The following is a 23,015-nucleotide window of genomic DNA, read 5'->3' on the forward strand; positions in this document are numbered from 1 at the left end:
AAGGAGGCAAAACTTGATAAGATGAAAAGAACTTGAAGAGATGACACAACACTCCTGTTAAATGGATAAGCACGAAAAGAATACGATCCTCACAAACGAGATGATGAGTGAAAAGAGCAACATCACAATGCCTCCGGAAGAAAGAATAGAAGATAGATCATTGGAATAACAGAATGGAGGAGAAAATGCCAACTTCTGCCACAAGTGAGCTTGGAAAGCACCCTTCGAAGAAGGTTATAACGGAGTTGTTGGAAAAACCAACAACGAAAATCAAAAGCTTGTTGTGGGCTTATGGCAAACTTCTCAAAACTATGAGATGACATTTTTCCACTAACGAAAACCAATTGCTTGTTGAGATGACCGAAGAGATGAAAAACCTCTTTCACCGAGAAGGATATGGAGATAGCTTGGATCAATGATAAGCACCACAAATAGCAACATTCCTTAGGGAAGGCTTTAAGTGAAATCTGACACAAGATAACTCCAATGAAGAGATTAATGGACTGAGAAGAACTCATTCTCGAAGGAGTTGATGGGTTTAACTACCTCATTCTTGACAACATATGAATCATGAAACATGAATGAAATTGTCAAGAGTGACATAACACCACCTCAAAAGATATTGTAGAAGGAATTGCACTTCGAAATGCAAGAAGAAGAATACTTGAACGCCTCAAAACAAAACATGTGTTGAACACCATGTTTATTTTTGAGTATAGCTTGGCGGATCTTAGCTTCGAGAGAAATCTTGAAATACAATTAGAGAATGAAAACAATCCTTGACGAACCACCATGTAGAGCCTCCATGAAGAACTCCGGTAATAAAAGGATGATAGAAAGAAAGAGAAGTTGAAAACACAAGGTGAAGCCTTGCAGTGATTTAGATGGAGCTTCGCGACGAGATAATGCGGAAAACTTGGAACTCCGGAAAAAGAATAGATGAAGCATCTCGAACCGGAATGTGATATGATGACCAACTCCGGAAAGAAAGATGAATCACTTGAACCAAGAATTACTTCATCATGAACAAACTCCGGAAGAAAAGAATTGAATCACCTCGAGGAAATAAGAACAAGAATTATTGTATGCTTATCCTTCATCAGATTAAATTGATGACAAGCAATGGATTTGGCATACTACTTATTCTCGTAGAAAGGATTAAAAGAGATATGGCGCAATCTTGAGAAGGTCTTCAAGGAACCACCGGTAGGATTTGGAAACAACGAATATTTGATATGATAATGGAGGAAGAGAAATCTTGAACAAACCGCCGTAAGAATTGAAAATGAACGTATCAAAGGCACAATTCACCGGGAAGAATTGGAAAACGAATGAAGATACTTGAGGGGATTTAGATACATGAGAACAAAGAAATCATGAACTGATTAGAAGGTATTTGAACGATTCACCGGTAAGATTTGGAGAACGATAGCTACATACTGAGAATGAAGAATTATGACATGATGGCCTTCGGAGGAAAGAAATGGAAACAACTCATGAAATGCTCCGGATGGGTGAAAAGGATTCTCACAATCAAAAACAATTATGAGGATAGCATGAAGCTAGAACCATGAATCTTGAAGAGAATGGAGCAAGATTTAAGAGAAATTCTTCTTCGGTCTTCAAAATTCGAGAAAGACGATGGAAACACCACCATGAATTGTTGAGATACTCCGGGAGAATGAAAAGCGAAGGGGGTTGAGCCAATGATGAAAAGATTCTGAAAGCGATCTTGGATAAGGAATATGACTGATGAAAATTCATTCTCACGTCAAACTTTGAAAAGAATTTGGGAATAGCTCAGGGAAAATTAGAAGAGTCAGGTAAGATCCTGGGAAAAGACCTGTGGGTTAGGGCCCACTCAAAAGAAAACACCATTGAACGATTTAGAAGAGGAATTGCACCGGTTGAATTAAATGACTTGAATGAGATAACAACCTCAAAATATCTTGAACGGATTGAGAATGGAAACACAAGGTTCCGAGATATCTTCAGCACTCCAGAACAAATGAATAGCAAGAGGTGAGTGATTGAGAGGTGCACCGGCATGAGAAAGCATTTGAAACGAGGAAAGGGATATGATCAACACCGAAAGCTTGAGTTGGATCCACCGGAGAAGAAAAGAGACGAAGAATAAAGAACTTGCAACTGTTGAGCATCTTCATGGGAAATCACCGGATAAGAACATCGAAAGAAAAGAATAAAGAGACTTCTCTCAAATAAAAGGATACATGATTAAGAAATCTGAGTCCTTGAAGAAAAAGGGTGGGAGCGCGGGGAAAACAAAGACAACTTGGGATGAACGAAACAAACACCGATGAGAAAACTTAGAATTGATCTTGCGGATGGGGAGAATGATGGGTTCATCTCGAAGAGAAGCGCACCTGTTGGAAAAGAATTAACATGACGACCTCGATGATCAAGAAGGATTAGTATTCACAAGCAATATGAGAACACCGTTTATGAAAGGTATGGATTCAACATTTGACTTCGAAGCAACTCGAATACCACAAATAAAACAAAACAAAGGATTGGCTTGCAGAATAAGCCAGAACAAACATATGATAGATCCCATATCATATCATGTGTCTGTTGGAAAGATATCCTATGAGCTACTTGAATTCCCACCTATAAAACTGCCAAAACTTTCTGGTTATGCAATATGGTGTTGGGGATACAGGGGAAGCAATATATCTCACCCAAACTAACAATACCTACATCCAGTTGTATCCATCCGTCAACACATAACCAAGAAACCTTCAAAAATCATGTACCTCAACCTTCGAAAAGCATCCGTTATACGAGTTATGGCAATACTCCCGAGCTCGCCCCAGTACTGGGTTATCGGGGTTATCTCACCAACAACTGCATAAAAGAGATTTTCGATGTCGGCAAAACTCAGGTATTCCAGAACTGCAACGATAAAATTGTGACGACAACACCTCAGAGCTCGACTCCCCGGGTCAAAGCCACATAAATAGACAGGAGGCACCAAGAACAATGTTCTCGTCACAAAACCATCAGAACGATTCCAAGATACCCGTGTGATCCTAAAACTTTTTTTAGTGAAATTTGAGGAGAGGACAGTCAAAACATCTACGTCAGGAGACCTCACCAGAGCGACAAAGGGGGCTGAGGAGTAAAAAGAATCCTACTCTACGATATATATAATCCTAAGACTCAAAATAGTTTTCTTCTACACTCAACAACGGCCAACAATCAAGGGGGCTCCTAGGGTCGGTCGAGGCTCTGATACCAACTTGTCACGCCCAATATGCGACCCTATCCAAAAGGAACTCGAAGGTCCCATCAAGGATAGACCCACATATTGAAACGCTTTTGCAAGGTGGATATCATTACATCAACATTACATAATATATGGGGATACATACATAAGGCATACAATGCCACATGAATACAACATCACAATACATAAGAGCATCATCCGTCTACGGATGAATCACAAACAGAAACTCAAACGACATCCACCCTGCTAGCCCAGGCTGCCGACCTGGAACCTATCCCCTGATCGAAGAAGCAGAAGAAGAACTCAACGCAAGAAAGCATCGCTCTCGCGTCATGATCATCGCATAACCTGTACCTGCAACTGTTGTTGTAGTAATCTTTGAGCCACGAGGACTCAGCAATCCCATTACCATGGGTATCAAGACTAGCAAAGCTTAATAGGAAAGGAATGGGTAAAGTGGTGAGTCTGCAGCAGCGACTAAGCATGATATGATGGCTAACATACGCAAATAAGAGCGAGAAGAGAACAAGCGGAACGATCGTCAACTAGCAATGATCAAGAAGTGATCTTGAACTCCTACTTACGTCAAACATAACACAGAAACCATGTTCACTTCCCGAACTCCGCCGAGAAGAGACCATCACGGCTACACACGCGGTTGATGCATTTTATTTCGGATCTGGTGTCAAGTTGTCTACAACCGGACATTAACAAATTCCCATCTGCCTATAACCGCAGGCACGGCTTTCGAAAGATTATACCCTGCAGGGGTGTCCCAACTTAGCCCATGACAAGCTCTCGCGATCAACGAAGGAATAGACCTTCTCCCAGGAAGACCCGATCAGACTCGGAATCCCGGTTTACAAGACATTTCGACAATGGTAAAACAAGACCAGCAAAGCCGCCCGATGTGCCGACAAATCCCGATAGGAGTCGCATGTACCTCGTTCTCAGGGCACACCGGATGAGCAAGATGACGGGTTGGCATAGACCCTGCTTGCCCAGGGGGCGCCGGACATCGCTCGGTTTGGACTAACACTTAGACAAGCACTGGCCCGGGGGGGGGGGCTAAAATAAAGATGACCCTCGGGCTCTGGAAACCCAAGGGAAAAAGGGGTAGGTGAGGCAAATGGTAAAACCAATGTTGGGCCTTGCTGGAGGAGTTTTATTCAAAGCGAACTGTCAAGGGGGTCCCATAAATCACCCGACCGCGTAAGGAACGCAAAAATCCGGGAACATAACACCGGTATGACGGAAACTAGGGCGGCAAGAGTGGAACAAAACACCAGGCAAAAGGCCGAGCCTTCCACCCTTTACCAAATATATAGATGCATTAATAATATAAAAGATATTGTGATATCCAAACCAAAATCCTGTCCACCATGGAGGAATCTTCAACTTCACCTGCAACTAGCAACGCTATAAGAGGGGCTGAGCAAAGCGGTAACATAGCCAAACAATGGTTTGCATAGGAAAGGTGTCAAAGGTTAGAGGTTCATGGCAACATGGGATGGCTCGACAAACAGATGATAGGTAGCGCAGCAAAGCGATAGAACGAAGCAACTAGCATAGCAATGATAGTAGTGAGATCCAGGGTAGCGGTCATCTTGCCTGAAATCCCGCAAGGAAGAAGAACGAGTCCATGAAGTAGACGAACCAACGTAGTCAAACGAATCCTCACGAACGCAACGTTACCGGAACTAAGAAGCAACACCGAAAAGAAGCAAACAACATGGTAAACACACAAGCATAAACATGGCATGATGCACAAACAAGTATGACGCATGTCCGGTTAATGAGACATGGCATGGCAAAGTGCAACAAACAATACTACAAGTTAAGTGGAGCTCAATATGCAACGAGTTGCATATTGACAAAACACCACATCAAATATTTAGTTTGATCTCGGTTATGTACCCAACAATATTAAATGTTATTAAACATGGCAAGAGGTGAAGCCTAATAAAACTACCTATTTAGTCAAGTTTAAGTGAGGCCGGAAACAACAAACAACAATTCCGGAAAGTCCTCATATGCAAATTATGGATTCGGCACTGTTCTGCCCTAAACACAATTTTAGAGTTGTTAAACAGTAAAAGAAAGTGGACCATGTGAAACTAGGCATTTTTCCAACCCAAATACATATAAAGTTTATTAAATTCAAAGCTACGGTTATTTAGTTATGAATTAAAGCATTTTAGCATGGCATTTATACAAAATTAAATAAACAGCAAGTTTAAACATTTTTAACATAGATGAAAATGGCATATTCTTAATCTACACAATTTTCTGAGCATTTTACATATATAAAACATTTTAATGTGATGCACGGTTAATTAGTTATTAAATGTATGAAATGCAAGGTCCAATCTGTAAAAATGCAGTCCTCTGATTTATTAGCAAAATCGCAGCGCAGAAAAAAAACAGGCATGGGCTGAATCTGGTGGGCGCAAGATAGCATGTGGTGTGCTGGGGCGAGGGATAGGCTGGAGGCTCACCATGGGCCGAGGCCCGGCTGGAAGCAGAAGAGGCCGGCTGGGCTTGGTGGAGAGGGAGGCCTGCAGGGGCGCTGGGCCTTGGGGAGGCGCTGGGCCACGCAGCGCGCTGGATGCGACCAGGCGTGGTCAATGCGCTATGACCCGGATCGGGCTACGCTGCTCGTCTCGCTCGGGCAGAACAAGGGCGCGATGGCGGACCTCCAGGAAGGGGATGGCAGCGGGCGAGGGCGCGGACGACGCGGATACGGCCGGGAAGAGGAGATGCTCGACGTGGGCTGCCGGATCTTGGCGGATCCGAGGCCAGACGGCTAGCGGCGACGGGGACTTGGGGCACCGGAGGTGGGCCCTGCCGGCGGGGTCCGACCGGGAACGGACAAGGGCGGCGGAGGCCGGCCTGATCTGGGGCGCGGGAGGAGGTGACGACGCTCCAAGCGGAGAAGGAGGGGCGTGGAGCTCCAGCTGGGTGTCCATGGCGATGGAGAGGACGGGGATGGCCTGTGGACAGCGGCCGTCGACGGGGATGGGGCAGACACAACCGAAGGAGGTCGTTGGAAGGGACGAAGCTCTCCAGTGGCTCGCGTGCTCGGGGACGGGAGGACCCCGGAGGCGAGGATGGTGTGCATCGGGCAGGGGAGATGCTTGGGATGGCCGGGGGATGATCCCACGGTGGGGGAGGATCTGGATTGGGAGGTGGCTGCGGGATTGGTTCGGTGCTGAAAACGAGGGGAGGTGTGGATCGGGAGGGATCCCGATGGAGAGAGTGGCGGCGGCGAGGAGGATTGGACAGGGGAGGATCCCCAGAAAATAGGGTTGGACAATATATATACAGTAGATGGATTAGGTTAGGGGCTACCTCATCCCTACGATCGAAATCAGACGGAGGAGAATAATTAGCTTAGGGGAGTCCAACAAAGAAAACGGAGATGTTTTATAGACGTTTGGAGATGATCCGGATCCAACGGTGATGACTGAGCGGTTCGAGTTCGGGCAAGTTTCGGACACACACACGAGGGGGGTCGGAGGCTGTGCAGAGAGGGGGTTGGGCTGAGAAGAGAGAGGAGAAGGCAGCCCGGCGGTAGTTTCGGAGACCGAAACGTCCGACGAATATACCGACTCTATCGCGGTTACATATACTTAACGGTTGGGCAGTCAAACGGACTCCGAATGCGACGAAACTTGGCAAGCGGTCTGTCTACACTATAATAAGACCGCACGACAAGTTGCAACCCATTCCGAGAACATTTTTATGCCACTAATAAAATAATATTTCGGAGGTGCAGCGGGCGCGTGCGAGTGTGTCTGGACTCGGAACGGACAACGGAGAGAACCGACGGAACCCGAACGGATGCAAGTTTTGAAAAACATGCAAATGAAATGCAGATGATGCCATGAGATGAGATGCATAACAAGAACAAAATGCAAAACAACAGACAAAAACCCAACCATGAAGGAAATAATAAATCACATCTCCGGAAAAGGCAAGAGTCGGAGTTACGAATATGGAAAGTTCTATTCGGGGCGTTACAACACTCCACCACTACGAGAGGATCTCGTCCCGAGATCTAGGATGGCACCGTAGGGAAAAGGAAGAGGAAGATAAGCGGTAAAACTAAGTTGCTTCTTCGACAAACGAGTGAAACCATGAACCTTGAGAGGTTGAGAAAAATGAAGAAAGAAAACAACGAAGATGAACAAAGTTGAAACACTCCGTTAGAAAAGAGGAACAAGGAACATTACGAGACCTTGAAGGTTGCAAAGACATGAATGACGAGCACAATGGACAAGAAGGAATTGAAACCACTCTGGTTGAAACGAGATAAGAATGAATAAGAATGATATAATTTGGGCAGCACTCCAACTATAAATGGAAGGAATTGAACATGAACTTAACAAGATGAGAGGATACTTGATGAAATCAGCAACACACTGCCTCCGGAACTATTGAAAGAATGGCATAAAGGGTAAGAAGAATTTCAGACAGCTCTCCGGTTGAGGAAGGAGGCAAAACTTGATAAGATGAAAAGAACTTGAAGAGATGACACAACACTCCGGTTAAATGGATAAGCACGAAAAGAATACGATCCTCACAAACGAGATGATGAGTGAAAAGAGCAACATCACAATGCCTCCGGAAGAAAGAATAGAAGATAGATCATTGGAATAACAGAATGGAGGAGAAAATGCCAACTTCTGCCACAAGTGAGCTTGGAAAGCACCCTTCGAAGAAGGTTATAACGGAGTTGTTGGAAAAACCAACAACGAAAATCAAAAGCTTGTTGTGGGCTTATGGCAAACTTCTCAAAACTATGAGATGACATTTTTCCACTAACGAAAACCAATTGCTTGTTGAGATGACCGAAGAGATGAAAAACCTCTTTCACCGAGAAGGATATGGAGATAGCTTGGATCAATGATAAGCACCACAAATAGCAAGATTCCTTAGGGAAGGCTTTAAGTGAAATCTGACACAAGATAACTCCAATGAAGAGATTAATGGACTGAGAAGAACTCATTCTCGAAGGAGTTGATGGGTTTAACTACCTCATTCTTGACAACATATGAATCATGAAACATGAATGAAATTGTCGAGAGTGACATAACACCACCTCAAAAGATATTGTAGAAGGAATTGCACTTCGAAATGCAAGAAGAAGAATACTTGAACGCCTCAAAACAAAACATGTGTTGAACACCATGTTTATTTTTGAGTATAGCTTGGCGGATCTTAGCTTCGAGAGAAATCTTGAAATACAATTAGAGAATGAAAACAATCCTTGACGAACCACCATGTAGAGCCTCCATGAAGAACTCCGGTAATAAAAGGATGATAGAAAGAAAGAGAAGTTGAAAACACAAGGTGAAGCCTTGCAGTGATTTAGATGGAGCTTCGCGACGAGATAATGCGGAAAACTTGGAACTCCGGAAAAAGAATAGATGAAGCATCTCGAACCGGAATGTGATATGATGACCAACTCCGGAAAGAAAGATGAATCACTTGAACCAAGAATTACTTCATCATGAACAAACTCCGGAAGAAAAGAATTGAATCACCTCGAGGAAATAAGAACAAGAATTATTGTATGCTTATCCTTCATCAGATTAAATTGATGACAAGCAATGGATTTGGCATACTACTTATTCTCGTAGAAAGGATTAAAAGAGATATGGCGCAATCTTGAGAAGGTCTTCAAGGAACCACCGGTAGGATTTGGAAACAACGAATATTTGATATGATAATGGAGGAAGAGAAATCTTGAACAAACCGCCGTAAGAATTGAAAATGAACGTATCAAAGGCACAATTCACCGGGAAGAATTGGAAAACGAATGAAGATACTTGAGGGGATTTAGATACATGAGAACAAAGAAATCATGAACTGATTAGAAGGTATTTGAACAATTCACCGGTAAGATTTGGAGAACGATAGCTACATACTGAGAATGAAGAATTATGACATGATGGCCTTCGGAGGAAAGAAATGGAAACAACTCATGAAATGCTTCGGATGGGTGAAAAGGATTCTCACAATCAAAAACAATTATGAGGATAGCATGAAGCTAGAACCATGAATCTTGAAGAGAATGGAGCAAGATTTAAGAGAAATTCTTCTTCGGTCTTCAAAATTCGAGAAAGACGATGGAAACACCACCATGAATTGTTGAGATACTCCGGGAGAATGAAAAGCGAAGGGGGTTGAGCCAACGATGAAAAGATTCTGAAAGCGATCTTGGATAAGGAATATGACTGATGAAAATTCATTCTCACGTCAAACTTTGAAAAGAATTTGGGAATAGCTCAGGGAAAATTAGAAGAGTCAGGTAAGATCCTGGGAAAAGACCTGTGGGTTAGGGCCCACTCAAAAGAAAACACCATTGAACGATTTGGAAGAGGAATTGCACCGGTTGAATTAAATGACTTGAATGAGATAACAACCTCGAAATATCTTGAACGGATTGAGAATGGAAACACAAGGTTCCGAGATATCTTCAGCACTCCAGAACAAATGAATAGCAAGAGGTGAGTGATTGAGAGGTGCACCGGCATGAGAAAGCATTTGAAACGAGGAAAGGGATATGATCAACACCGAAAGCTTGAGTTGGATCCACCGGAGAAGAAAAGAGACGAAGAATAAAGAACTTGCAACTGTTGAGCATCTTCATGGGAAATCACCGGATAAGAACATCGAAAGAAAAGAATAAAGAGACTTCTCTCAAATAAAAGGATACATGATTAAGAAATCTGAGTCCTTGAAGAAAAAGGGTGGGAGCGCGGGGAAAACAAAGACAACTTGGGATGAACGAAACAAACACCGATGAGAAAACTTAGAATTAATCTTGCGGATGGGGAGAATGATGGGTTCATCTCGAAGAGAAGCGCACCGGTTGGAAAAGAATTAACATGACGACCTCGATGATCAAGAAGGATTAGTATTCACAAGCAATATGAGAACACCGTTTATGAAAGGTATGGATTCAACATTTGACTTCGAAGCAACTCGAATACCACAAATAAAACAAAACAAAGGATTGGCTTGCAGAATAAGCCAGAACAAACATATGATAGATCCCATATCATATCATGTGTCTGTTGGAAAGATATCCTATGAGCTACTTGAATTCCCACCTATAAAACTCCCAAAACTTTCTGGTTATGCAATATGGTGTTGGGGATACAGGGGAAGCAATATATCTCACCCAAACTAACAATACCTACATCCAGTTGTATCCATCCGTCAACACATAACCAAGAAACCTTCGGAAATCATGTACCTCAACCTTCGAAAAGCATCCGTTATACGAGTTATGGCAATACTCCCGAGCTCGCCCCAGTACTGGGTTATCGGGGTTATCTCACCAACAACTGCATAAAAGAGATTTTCGATGTCGGCAAAACTCAGGTATTCCAGAACTACAACGATAAAATTGTGACGACAACACCTCAGAGCTCGACTCCCCGGGTCAAAGCCACATAAATAGACAGGAGGCACCAAGAACAATGTTCTCGTCACAAAACCATCAGAACGATTCCAAGATACCCGCGTGATCCTAAAAATTTTTTTAGTGAAATTTGAGGAGAGGACAGTCAAAACATCTACGTCAGGAGACCTCACCAGAGCAACAAAGGGGGCTGAGGAGTAAAAAGAATCCTACTCTACGATATATATAATCCTAAGACTCAAAATAGTTTTCTTTTACACTCAACAACGACCAACAATCAAGGGGGCTCCTAGGGTCGGTCGAGGCTCTGATACCAACTTGTCACGCCCAATATGCGACCCTATCCAAAAGGAACTCGAAGGTCCCACCAAGGATAGACCCACATATTGAAACGCTTTTGCAAGGTGGATATCATTACATCAACATTACGTAATATATGGGGATACATACATAAGGCATACAATGCCACATGAATACAACATCACAATACATAAGAGCATCATCCGTCTACGGATGAATCACAAACAGAAACTCAAACGACATCCACCCTGCTAGCCCAGGCTGCCGACCTGGAACCTATCCCCTGATCGAAGAAGCAGAAGAAGAACTCAACGCAAGAAAGCATCGCTCTCGCGTCATGATCATCGCATAACCTGTACCTGCAACTGTTGTTGTAGTAATCTTTGAGCCACGAGGACTCAGCAATCCCATTACCATGGGTATCAAGACTAGCAAAGCTTAATAGGAAAGGAATGGGTAAAGTGGTGAGTCTGCAGCAGCGACTAAGCATGATATGATGGCTAACATACGCAAATAAGAGCGAGAAGAGAACAAGCGGAACGATCGTCAACTAGCAATGATCAAGAAGTGATCCTGAACTCCTACTTACGTCAAACATAACACAGAAACCATGTTCAGTTCCCGAACTCCGCCGAGAAGAGACCATCACGGCTACACACGCGGTTGATGCATTTTATTTCGGATCTGTTGTCAAGTTGTCTACAACCAGACATTAACAAATTCCCATCTGCCTATAACCGCAGGCACGGCTTTCGAAAGATTATACCCTGCAGGGGTGTCCCAACTTAGCCCATGACAAGCTCTCGCGATCAACAAAGGAATAGACCTTCTCCCAGGAAGACCCGATCAGACTCGGAATCCCGGTTTACAAGACATTTCGACAATGGTAAAACAAGACCAGCAAAGCTGCCCGATGTGCCGACAAATCCCGATAGGAGTCGCACGTACCTCGTTCTCAGGGCACACCGGATGAGCAAGATGATGGGTTGGCATAGACCCTGGTTGCCCAGGGGGCGCCGGACATCGCTCGGTTTGGACCAACACTTAGACAAGCACTGGCCCGGGGGGGGGGGTTAAAATAAAGATGACCCTCGGGCTCTGGAAACCCAAGGGAAAAAGGGGTAGGTGAGGCAAATGGTAAAACCAATGTTGGGCCTTTCTGGAGGAGTTTTATTCAAAGCGAACTGTCAAGGGGGTCCCATAAATCACCCGACCGCGTAAGGAACGCAAAAATCCGGGAACATAACACCGGTATGACGGAAACTAGGGCGGCAAGAGTGGAACAAAACACCAGGCAAAAGGCCGAGCCTTCCACCCTTTACCAAATATATAGATGCATTAATAATATAAAAGATATTGTGATATCCAAACCAAAATCCTGTCCACCATGGAGGAATCTTCAACTTCACCTGCAACTAGCAACGCTATAAGAGGGGCTGCGCAAAGCGGTAACATAGCCAAACAACGGTTTGCATAGGAAAGGTGTCAAAGGTTAGAGGTTCATGGCAACATGGGATGGCTCGACAAACAGATGATAGGTAGCGCAGCAAAGCGATAGAACGAAGCAACTAGCATAGCAATGATAGTAGTGAGATCCAGGGTAGAGGTCATCTTGCCTGAAATCCCGCAAGGAAGAAGAACGAGTCCATGAAGTAGACGAACCAACGTAGTCAAACGAATCCTCACGAACGCAACGTTACCGGAACTAAGAAGCAACACCGGAAAGAAGCAAACAACATGGTAAACACACAAGCATAAACATGGCATGATGCACAAACAAGTATGATGCATGTCCGGTTAATGAGACATGGCATGGCAAAGTGCAAGAAACAATACTACAAGTTAAGTGGAGCTCAATATGCAACGAGTTGCATATTGACAAAACACCACATCAAATATTTAGTTTGATCTCGGTTATGTACCCAACAATATTAAATGTTATTAAACATGGCAAGAGGTGAAGCATAATAAAACTACCTATTTAGTCAAGTTTAAGTGAGGCCGGAAACAACAAACAACAATTCCGGAAAGTCCTCATATGCAAATTATGGATTCGGTACTGTTCTGCCCTAAACACAATTTTAGAGTTGTTAAACAGTAAAAGAAAGTGGACCATGTTAAACTAGGCATTTTTCCAACCCAAATACATTTAAAGTTTATTAAATTCAAAGCTACGGTTATTTAGTTATGAATTAAAGCATTTTAGCATGGCATTTATACAAAATTAAATAAACAGCAAGTTTAAACATTTTTAACATAGATGAAAATGGCATATTCTTAATCTACACAATTTTCTGAGCATTTTACATATATAAAACATTTTAATGTGATGCACGGTTAATTAGTTATTAAATGTATGAAATGCAAGGTCCAATCTGTAAAAATGCAGTCCTCTGATTTATTAGCAAAATCGCAGCGCAGAAAAAAAACAGGCATGGGCTGAATCTGGTGGGCGCAAGATAGCATGTGGTGTGCTGGGGCGAGGGATAGGCTGGAGGCTCACCATGGGCCGAGGCCCGTCTGGAAGCAGAAGAGGCCGGCTAGGCTTGGTGGAGAGGGAGGCCTGCAGGGGCGCTGGGCCTTGGGGAGGCGCTGGGCCACGCCGCGCGCTGGATGCGACCAGGCGTGGTCAATGCGCTACGACCCGGATCGGGCTGCGCTGCTCGTCTTGCTCGGGCAGAACAAGGGCGCGATGGCGGACCTCCAGGAAGGGGATGGCAGCGGGCGAGGGCGCGGACGACGCGGATACGGCCGGGAAGAGGAGATGCTCGACGTGGGCTGCCGGATCTTGGCGGATCCGAGGCCAGACGGCTAGCGGCGACGGGGACTTGGGGCACCGGAGGTGGGCCCTGCCGGCGGGGTCCGACCGGGAACGGACAAGGGCGGCGGAGGCCGGCCTGATCTGGGGCGCGGGAGGAGGTGACGACGCTCCAAGCGGAGAAGGAGGGGCGTGGAGCTCCAGCTGGGTGTCCATGGCGATGCAGAGGACGGGGATGGCCTGTGGACAGCGGGCCGTCGACGGGGATGGGGCAGACACAACCGAAGGAGGTCGTTGGAAGGGACGGAGCTCTCCAGTGGCTCGCGTGCTCGGGGACGGGAGGACCCCGGAGGCGAGGATGGTGTGCATCGGGCAGGGGAGATGCTTGGGATGGCCGGGGGATGATCCCAAGGTGGGGGAGGATCTGGATTGGGAGGTGGCTGCGGGATTGGTTCGGTGCTGAAAATGAGGGGAGGTGTGGATCGGGAGGGATCCCGATGGAGAGACTGGCGGCGGCGAGGAGGATTGGACAGGGGAGGATCCCCAAAAAATAGGGTTGGACAATATATATACAGTAGATGGATTAGGTTAGGGGCTACCTCATCCCTACGATCGAAATCAGACGGAGGAGAATAATTAGCTTAGGGGAGTCCAACAAAGAAAACGGAGATGTTTTATAGACGTTTGGAGATGATCCGGATCCAACGGTGATGACTGAGCGGTTCGAGTTCGGGCAAGTTTCGGACACACACACGAGGGGGGTCGGAGGCTGTGCAGAGAGGGGGTTGGGCTGAGAAGAGAGAGGAAAAGGCAGCCCGGCGGTAGTTTCGGAGACCGAAACGTCCGACGAATATACTGACTATATCGCGGTTACATATACTTAACGGTTGGGCAGTCAAACGGACTCCGAATGCGACGAAACTTGGCAGGCGGTCTGTCTACACTATAATAAGACCGCACGACAAGTTGCAACCCATTCCGAGAACATTTTTATGCCACTAATAAAATAATATTTCGGAGGTGCAGCGGGCGCATGCGAGTGTGTCTGGACTCGGAACGGACAACAGAGAGAACCGACGGAACCCGAACGGATGCAAGTTTTGAAAAACATGCAAATGAAATGCAGATGATGCCATGAGATGAGATGCATAACAAGAACAAAATGCAAAACAACAGACAAAAACCCAACCATGAAGGAAATAATAAATCACATCTCCGGAAAAGGCAAGAGTCGGAGTTACGAATATGGAAAGTTGTATCCGGGGCGTTACATCTTGTATCCAATCTTTGTCCCAAAACCTCAGATTGGTACCTGTGGGTTGCTAGTAGTGTTGATTACTCCTTGTAGTTGATGCTAGTTGGTTTATTTGGTGGAAGATCATATGTTCATATCCTTTATGCATATTAATACCCCTCTGATTATGAACATGAATATGATTTGTGAGTAGTTACGTTTGTTCCTGAGGACATGGGAGAAGTCTTGCTATAAGTAGTCATGTGAATTTGGTATTCGTTCGATATTTTGATGAGATGTATATTGTCTTTCCTCTAGTGGTGTTATGTGAACGTCGACTACATGACACTTCACCGTTGTTTGGGCATAGAGGAAGGCATTGGGAAGTAATAAGTAGATGATGAGTTGCTAGAGTGACAGAAGCTTAAACCCTAGTTTATGCGTTGCTTCGTAAGGGGCTGATTTGGATCCATATATTTCATCCTATGGTTAGGTTTAACTTAATACTTCTCTTGTAGTTGCGGATGCTTGCAATAGGGGCTAATCATAAGTGGGATGCTTGTCTAAGGAAGGGCAGTACCCAAGCACTGGTCCACCCAGATATCAAATTATCAAAGTAACGAACGTGAATCATATGAGCCTGATGAAAACTAGCTTGATGATAATTCCCATGTGTCCTCGGGAGCGTTTTCCTTTATACAAGAGTTTTTCCAGGCTTGTCCTTTGCTACAAAAAGGATTGGGCCACCTTGCTGCACCTTATTTACTTTTGTTACTTGTTACCGGTTCAAATAACCTTATCACAAAATTATCTGTTACCGATAATTTCAGTGCTTGTTGAGAATACCTTACTGAAAACTGCTTGTCATTTCCTTCTGCTCCTCGTTGGGTTCGACACTCTTACTTATCGAAAGGACTACGATAGATCCCCTATACTTGTGGGCCATCAAGGTGAATATTTGAGTTATGAGTTTGGTCTTCATTTGAAACAATGTGGAATAGTTTCGCAACTCACGCCACCTGGAACACCACTGCATAATGGTGTGTCCGAATGTCGTAACCGCACTTTATTAGATATGGTGCGATCTATGATGTCTCTTACTGATTTACCCCTATCGTTTTGGGGTTATGCTTTAGACGGCTGCATTCACATTGAATAGGGCACCATCTAAATCCGTTAACACGACACCATATGAAATGTGGTTTGGCAAGAAACCCAAGTTGTCGTTTGATGAACCATAAGTATTGGGGATAAATTGTAGCTCTTTCCGATAAGTAAGAGTGTCTAACCCAACGAGGAGCAGAAGGAAATGACAAGTAGTTTTTAGTAGTGTCTGCAAGTGCTGAAATTGTAAGTAGCGAGTAGTTTGATAGCAAGATAATTTGTAACGAGCAAGTAACGATAATAGTAACAAGTATGCAGAAAGGTAGCCCAATCCTTTTGAGGAAAAGGAGAGGCCAAAACGGTCTCTTATAATAAGCGAAGCGTTCTTGAGGGTACACGGGAATTTCATCTAGTCACTTTCGTCATGTTGGTTCGATTTGTGTTCGCTACTTTGATAATTTGATATGTGGGTTGACCGGTGCTTACGTGCTGTCCTTACTTGAACATACCTCCTACTTATGATTAACGCTCCCGCAAGCATCTGCACCTATGAGAAAAGTATTAAGAATAAATTCTAACCGTAGCATTAAACTCTAGGATCCCAATCGGTCCCTTACAAAATAGTGCATAAACTGGGGTTTAAGTTTCTGTCACTCTCGCAACCCACCATATATTTACTACTCCACAATGCATTCCCTTAGGCCCAAATATGGTGAAGTGTCATGTAGTCGATGTTCACATGACACCACTAAGGGAATCACAACATACATACTATCAAAATATCAAACATATATCAAATTCACATGATTACTTGCAACATGATTTCTCCCGTGACCTCAAGAACAAAAGTAACTACTCACAAACAATAAACATGCTTATGATCAGAGGGGTATTAATATGCATAGTGGATCTAAATATATAATCTTCCACCAAATAAACCATATAGTAGTCAACTACAAGATGTAATCAACACTACTAGTCACCCCTAGCAACAATCTATAGTTCCAGTAACAAGATTGAATACAAGAGATGAACTAGGGTTTGAGATGAGATGGTGCTGATGAAGATATTGATGGAGATTGCCATCCCCAAGATGGGAGAGTTCTAGGTGATGATGATGACGATGATTTCCCCCTCCGGGAGGGAAGTTCCCCCGGCGTAATCGCACCACCGGAGGGCAAAACTGCTCCTGGCCAAGTTCCGCCTCGAGGCGGCGGCGATTCCTCCCGAAAGTACTCTGCTTATTTTTTTCTATGTCAAAACCACTTATATACCAAAAGATGGGCACCGGAGGTGGGCCGAGGAGACCACAACCCACCAGGGTACGCCAGGGGGGCCTGGCGCGCCCAAGTGGGTTGTGCCCACCTGGTGGCCCCCTCTAGTGTTTATTGACTCCAATATTTTTAAATAATCCATAAAAATCTCCGTAATGTTTCAGCCCATTTGGAGTTCCAGGTCCCGATTTCCAGCTACCGGAATTCTCCCTCTTGGTGTGTTCCTTGCAAAATATGAGAGAAAAGGCATTAGAATTACTCCAAAAAGCATTATTACGGATAAAAACATTATAAATAAAAGTAAGAAAACATGGTGCAAAATGGACGTATCATCGCTTCTTAAAGTTTGGGGCTGCGATGGTTATGTGAAAAAGCTTCAACCCGATAAGCTCGACCCAAATCGAAGAAATGTGTCTTCATAGGATACCCAAAGGAAACTGTTGGGTACACCTTCTATCACAGATCCGAAGGCAAGATATTTGTTGCTAAGAATGGATCCTTTCTAGAGAAGGAGTTTCTCTCGAAAGAAGTGAGTGGGAGGAAAGTAGACTTGATGAGGTAATTATACCTTCTCCCGAATTGGAAAGTAGTTCATCACAGTAATCAGTTTTAGTGATTCCTACACCAATTAGTGAGGAAGCTAATGATGATGATCATGAAACTTCAGATAAAGTTACTAACGAACCTCGTAGGTCAACCAGAGTAAGGTCCACACCAGAGTGGTATGGTAATCCTGTTTTGGAGGTCATGTTACTTGACCATGGCTAACCTATGAACTATGAGGAAGCGGTGATGAGCACAGATTCTGCAAAATGGCTTGAGGCCATGAAATCTGAGATGGGATCCATGTATGAGAACAAAGTGTGGACTTTGAATGACTTTCCCAATGATCGACAAGCCATAGAGAATAAATGGATCTTCAAGAAGAAGACTGACGCTGGCGGTAATGTTACTGTCAACAAAGCTTGACTTGTTGCGAAAGGTTTTCGACAAGTTCAAGGAGTTGACTACAATGAGACCTTCTCACCCGTAGCGATGCTTAAGTCTGTCCGAATCATGTTAGCAATTGCCGCATTTTATGATTATGAAATTTGGCAAATAGATGTCAAAACTGCATTCTTTGATTGATATCTCAAAGAAGAGTTGTATATGATGCAACCAGAAGGTTTTGTCGATCCAGAAGGTGCTAACAAAGTGTGCAAGCTCCAGCGATCCATTTATGGACTGGTGCAAGCCTCTTGGAGTTGGAATATATGCTTTGATAGTGTGATCAAAGCATATGGTTTTATACAGACTTTTGGAGAAGCCTGTATTTACAGGAAAGTGAGTGGGAGCTCTGTAGCATTTCTAATATTATATGTGGATGACATATTGTTGATTGGAAATAATACATAATTTCTGGATAGCATAAAAGGATACTTTAGTAAGAATTTTTCAATGAAAGACCTTTGTGAAGCTGCTTATATATTGGGCATCAAGATCTATGGAGATAAATCAAGACGCTTAATTGGACTTTCACAAAGCACATACCTTGATAAAGTTTTGAAGAAGTTGAAAATGGATCAGTCAGAGAAAGGGTTCTTGCCTGTATTACAAGGTGTGAAGTTGAGATAGACTCAATGCCCGACCACTCCAGAAGATAGAGAGAAAATGAAAGTCATTCCCTATGCCTCAGCCATAGGTTCTATCATGTATGCAATGCCGTGTTTCAGACCTGATGTGTGCCTTGCTATAAGTTTAGCAGGGAGGTACCAAAGTAATCCAGGAGTGGATCACTGGACATCTCTCAAGAACATCCTCAAATACCCGAAAAGGACTAAGGATATGTTTCTCGTTTATGGAGGTGAACAAGAGATTATTGTAAATTGTTACGTCGATGCAAGCTTTGACACTGATCCGGACGACTCTATGTCACAAACCGGATACGTATTTATATTGAATGCTGGAGCTGTCAGTTGGTGCAGTTCCAAGCAAAGCGTCGTGGCGGGATCTATGTGTGAAGCAGAGTACATAGCTGCTTCGCAAGCAGCAAATGAAGGAGTCTAGATGAAGGAGTTCATATCTGATCTAGGTGTAATACCTAGTTAGGGTCCAACGAAAATCTTTTGTGGCAATACTGGAGCAATTTCCTTGGCGAAGGAATCGAGATTTTACAAGAGAACCAAACACATCAAGAGACGCTTCAATTCCATCCGCGATCAAGTCAAGGAGGGAGACATAGAGATTTGCAAGATACATACGGATCAAAATGTTGCAGACCCGTTGACTAAGCCTCTATCACGAGCAAAACATGATCAACACCAAGACTCCATGGGTGTTAGAATCATTACTATGTAAGGAAATATGCCCTAGAGGCAATAACAAAGTTGTTATTTATATTTCGTTATATCATGATAAATGTTTATTATTCATGCTAGAATTGTATTAGCCGGAAACTTAGTACATGTGTGAATACATAGACAAATAGAGTGTCCCTAGTATGCCTCTACTAGACTAGCTCGTTAATCAAAGATGGTTAAGTTTCCTAACCATAGACATGTGTTGTTATTTGATGAATGGGATCACGTCATTAGATAATGATCTGATGGACAAGACCCACCCGTTAGCTTAGCATAATGATTGTTAAGTTCTATCGCTATTGCTTTCTTCATGACTTATACATATTCCTCTGACTATGAGATTATGCAACTCCCGAATACTTGAGGAACACCTTGTGTGCTATCAAACGTCACAACATAACTGGGTGATTATAAAGATGCTCTACAAGTGTCTCCGATGGTGTTTGTTGAGTTGGCATAGATAGAGATTAGGATTTGTCACTCCGTGTATCGGAGAGGTATCTCTGGGCCCTCTGGGTAATGCACATCTCTATGAGCCTTGCAAGCAATGTGACTAATGAGTTAGGTATGGGATGATGCATTATGGAACAAGTAAAGAGACTTTATGTTAAATAGATTGTAGTAGGTATGATGATACCGACGATCGAATCTCGGGCAAGTAACATACTGATGACAAAGGGAACAGCGTATGTTGTTATGCGGTTTGACCGATAAGGATCTTCATAGAATATGTAGGTACCAATATGAGCATCTAGGTTCCACTATTGTTTATTGACCGGAGATGTGTCTCGGTCATGTCTACATAGTTCTCGAACCCATAGGGTCTGCACGCTTAACGTTCGATGATGATTTGTATTATGAGTTATGTGATTTGATGACCGAAGTTTGTTCGGAGTCCCGGAAGAGATCACGGATATGACGGGGAGTCTCGAAATGGTCGAAAGGTAAAGATCGATATATAGGAAGGTTATATTCGGACACCGGAATGGTTCCAAAGTGTTTCGGGTATTTTTCGGAGTACCGGGAGGTTACCGGAACCCCCCGGGGAAGTAGTGGGCCTTAACGGGCTTTAGTGGAGAGCAGAGAAGGGCCTCAAGGGGTGGCTGCACCCCCCCCCCATGGCTGGTCCAAATTGGACTAGGACAGGGCGGCGCCCCCCCCCCCTCTTTCCTTCTGCCCTCTTCCTCCTTCCCTCCTTCTCCTTGTTGGAATAGGAAAGGGGGCGACCGAATCCTACTTGGACCGTGAGTCCAAGTAGGACTCCCCCTTGGTGCCCCCACCTTGGGTCGGCCTCCTCTTCCCCCCTCCTTTATATACATGGGAGGGGGCACCCCAAAGACACACCAAGTCTTCTCTTAGCTGTGTGCGGTGCCCCCTCCACAGTTACACACCTCGGTCATATCGTCGTAGTGCTTAGGTGAAGCCCTGCGCCAGTAACTTCATCATCACCGTCGCCATGCCGTCGTGCTGACGGAACTCTCCCTCGTCCTCAACTGGATCAAGAGCTCGAGGGACGTCATCGTGCTGAACGTGTGCTGAACACGGAGGTGTCGTACGTTCGGTACTTCGATCGGTTGGATCATGAAGACGTTCGACTACATCAACCGCGTTACTAAACGCTTGCGCTTTCGAGCTACGAGGGTACGTGGACACACTCTCCTGTCTCCTTGCTATGCATCTCCTAGATAGATCTTGCGTGATCATAGGTAAATTTTTTGAAATACTGCGTTCCCCAACAATGGCGCGAAGGAACTAGACATCGGAGCAACTAGGTGCTCCGGTTCCCTAAATTTTTCCTTTGACACCGGCTTGGTAGTGCAAGGCACCGATGCAAAATGTAGCAACATTTGATTTGACACCGGTTTTGGCCTGCATAGTGGAGGGTCTTGGTGATATTAGTGATATGTTATTAAATTTGTGCATGTGCATACTTGTTAGTACTAATTTGATGCCATTCAAACACTATGGTTATGTTGTTGTAGTTATATTTAGTTTCCTCATAAAATGGTTAATTTGTTATTATACATGACTAAGAACTTGTAGTGTTGTTGTAATAAATTATAGCTTGTGATGTTCCTGAATTTGGTTGTTGTTGTTGATACGTCCATTTTGCATCATGCTTTTATATCGATATTTATTGCATTATGGGATATTATTACACATTATGTCACAATACTTATGCATTTTCTCTCTTATTTTACAAGGTTTACATGAAGAGGGAGAATGCTGGCAGCTGGAATTCTAGGCTGGAAAAGGAGCAAATATTAGAGACATATTCTGCACAACTCCAAAAGTCCTGAAACTCCACGAAAGTCAGTTTTGGAATATATTAAAAATATTGGGCGAAGAAAGCACCAGAGGGGGGCCGCCCACTGTCCACGAGGGCGGAGGGCGCGCCCTACCCCCTGGTTGCGCCCCCTGCCTCGTGGTCCACCTGGAAGCCTCCCAATGCCCATCTTCCCATATAAGGTGTCTTTTGCCCTGGAAAAAATCATAAGGAAGCTTTCGGGACGAAGCGTCGCCATCTCGAGGCGTAACCTTGGCGAAACCAATCTAGTGCTCCGGCGGAGCTGTTCTGCCGGGGAAACATCCCTCCGGGAGGGGGAAATCATCACCATCGTCATCACCATGAATCCTCTCATCGGGAGGGGGTCAATCTACATCAACATCTTCACCAGCACCATCTCCTCTTAAACCCTAGTTCATCTCTGGTATCCGATCTTTATCTCAAAACCTCAGATTGGTACCTGTGGGTTGCTAGTATTGTTGATTACTCTTTGTAGTTGATGCTAGTTGGTTTGTTCGGTGGAACATTATATGTTCAGATCCTTGATGCACATTAATACCCCTCTGATTATGAACATGAATATGATTTGTGAGTAGTTACGTTTGTTCCTGAGGACATGGGAGAAGTCTTGTTATAAGTAGTCATGATTCGTTCGATATTTTGATGAGATGTATGTTGTCTTTCCTCTAGTGGTGTTATGTGAACGTCGACTACATGACACTTCACCGTTGTTTGGGCCTAGAGGAAGGCATTGGGAAGTAATAAGTAGATGATGAGTTGCTAGAGTGACAAAAGCTTAAACCCTAGTTTATGCGTTGCTTCTAAGGGGCTGATTTGGATCCATATGTTTCATGTTATTGTTAGGTTTTCCTTAATTATTCTTTCGTAGTTGCGGATGCTTGCGAGGGGGTTAATCATAAGTGGGATGCTTGTCCAAGGAAGGGCAGTACCCAAGCACCGGTCCACCCACATATCAACAGATCCCCATATACTTGTGGGTCATCAAGACTCTTTTCTAGCATCGTTGCCGGGGAGTG

The sequence above is a fragment of the Triticum dicoccoides genome, chromosome 2B (assembly GCF_002162155.2).
Source record: "Triticum dicoccoides isolate Atlit2015 ecotype Zavitan chromosome 2B, WEW_v2.0, whole genome shotgun sequence".
NCBI lineage: Eukaryota > Viridiplantae > Streptophyta > Magnoliopsida > Poales > Poaceae > Triticum > Triticum dicoccoides.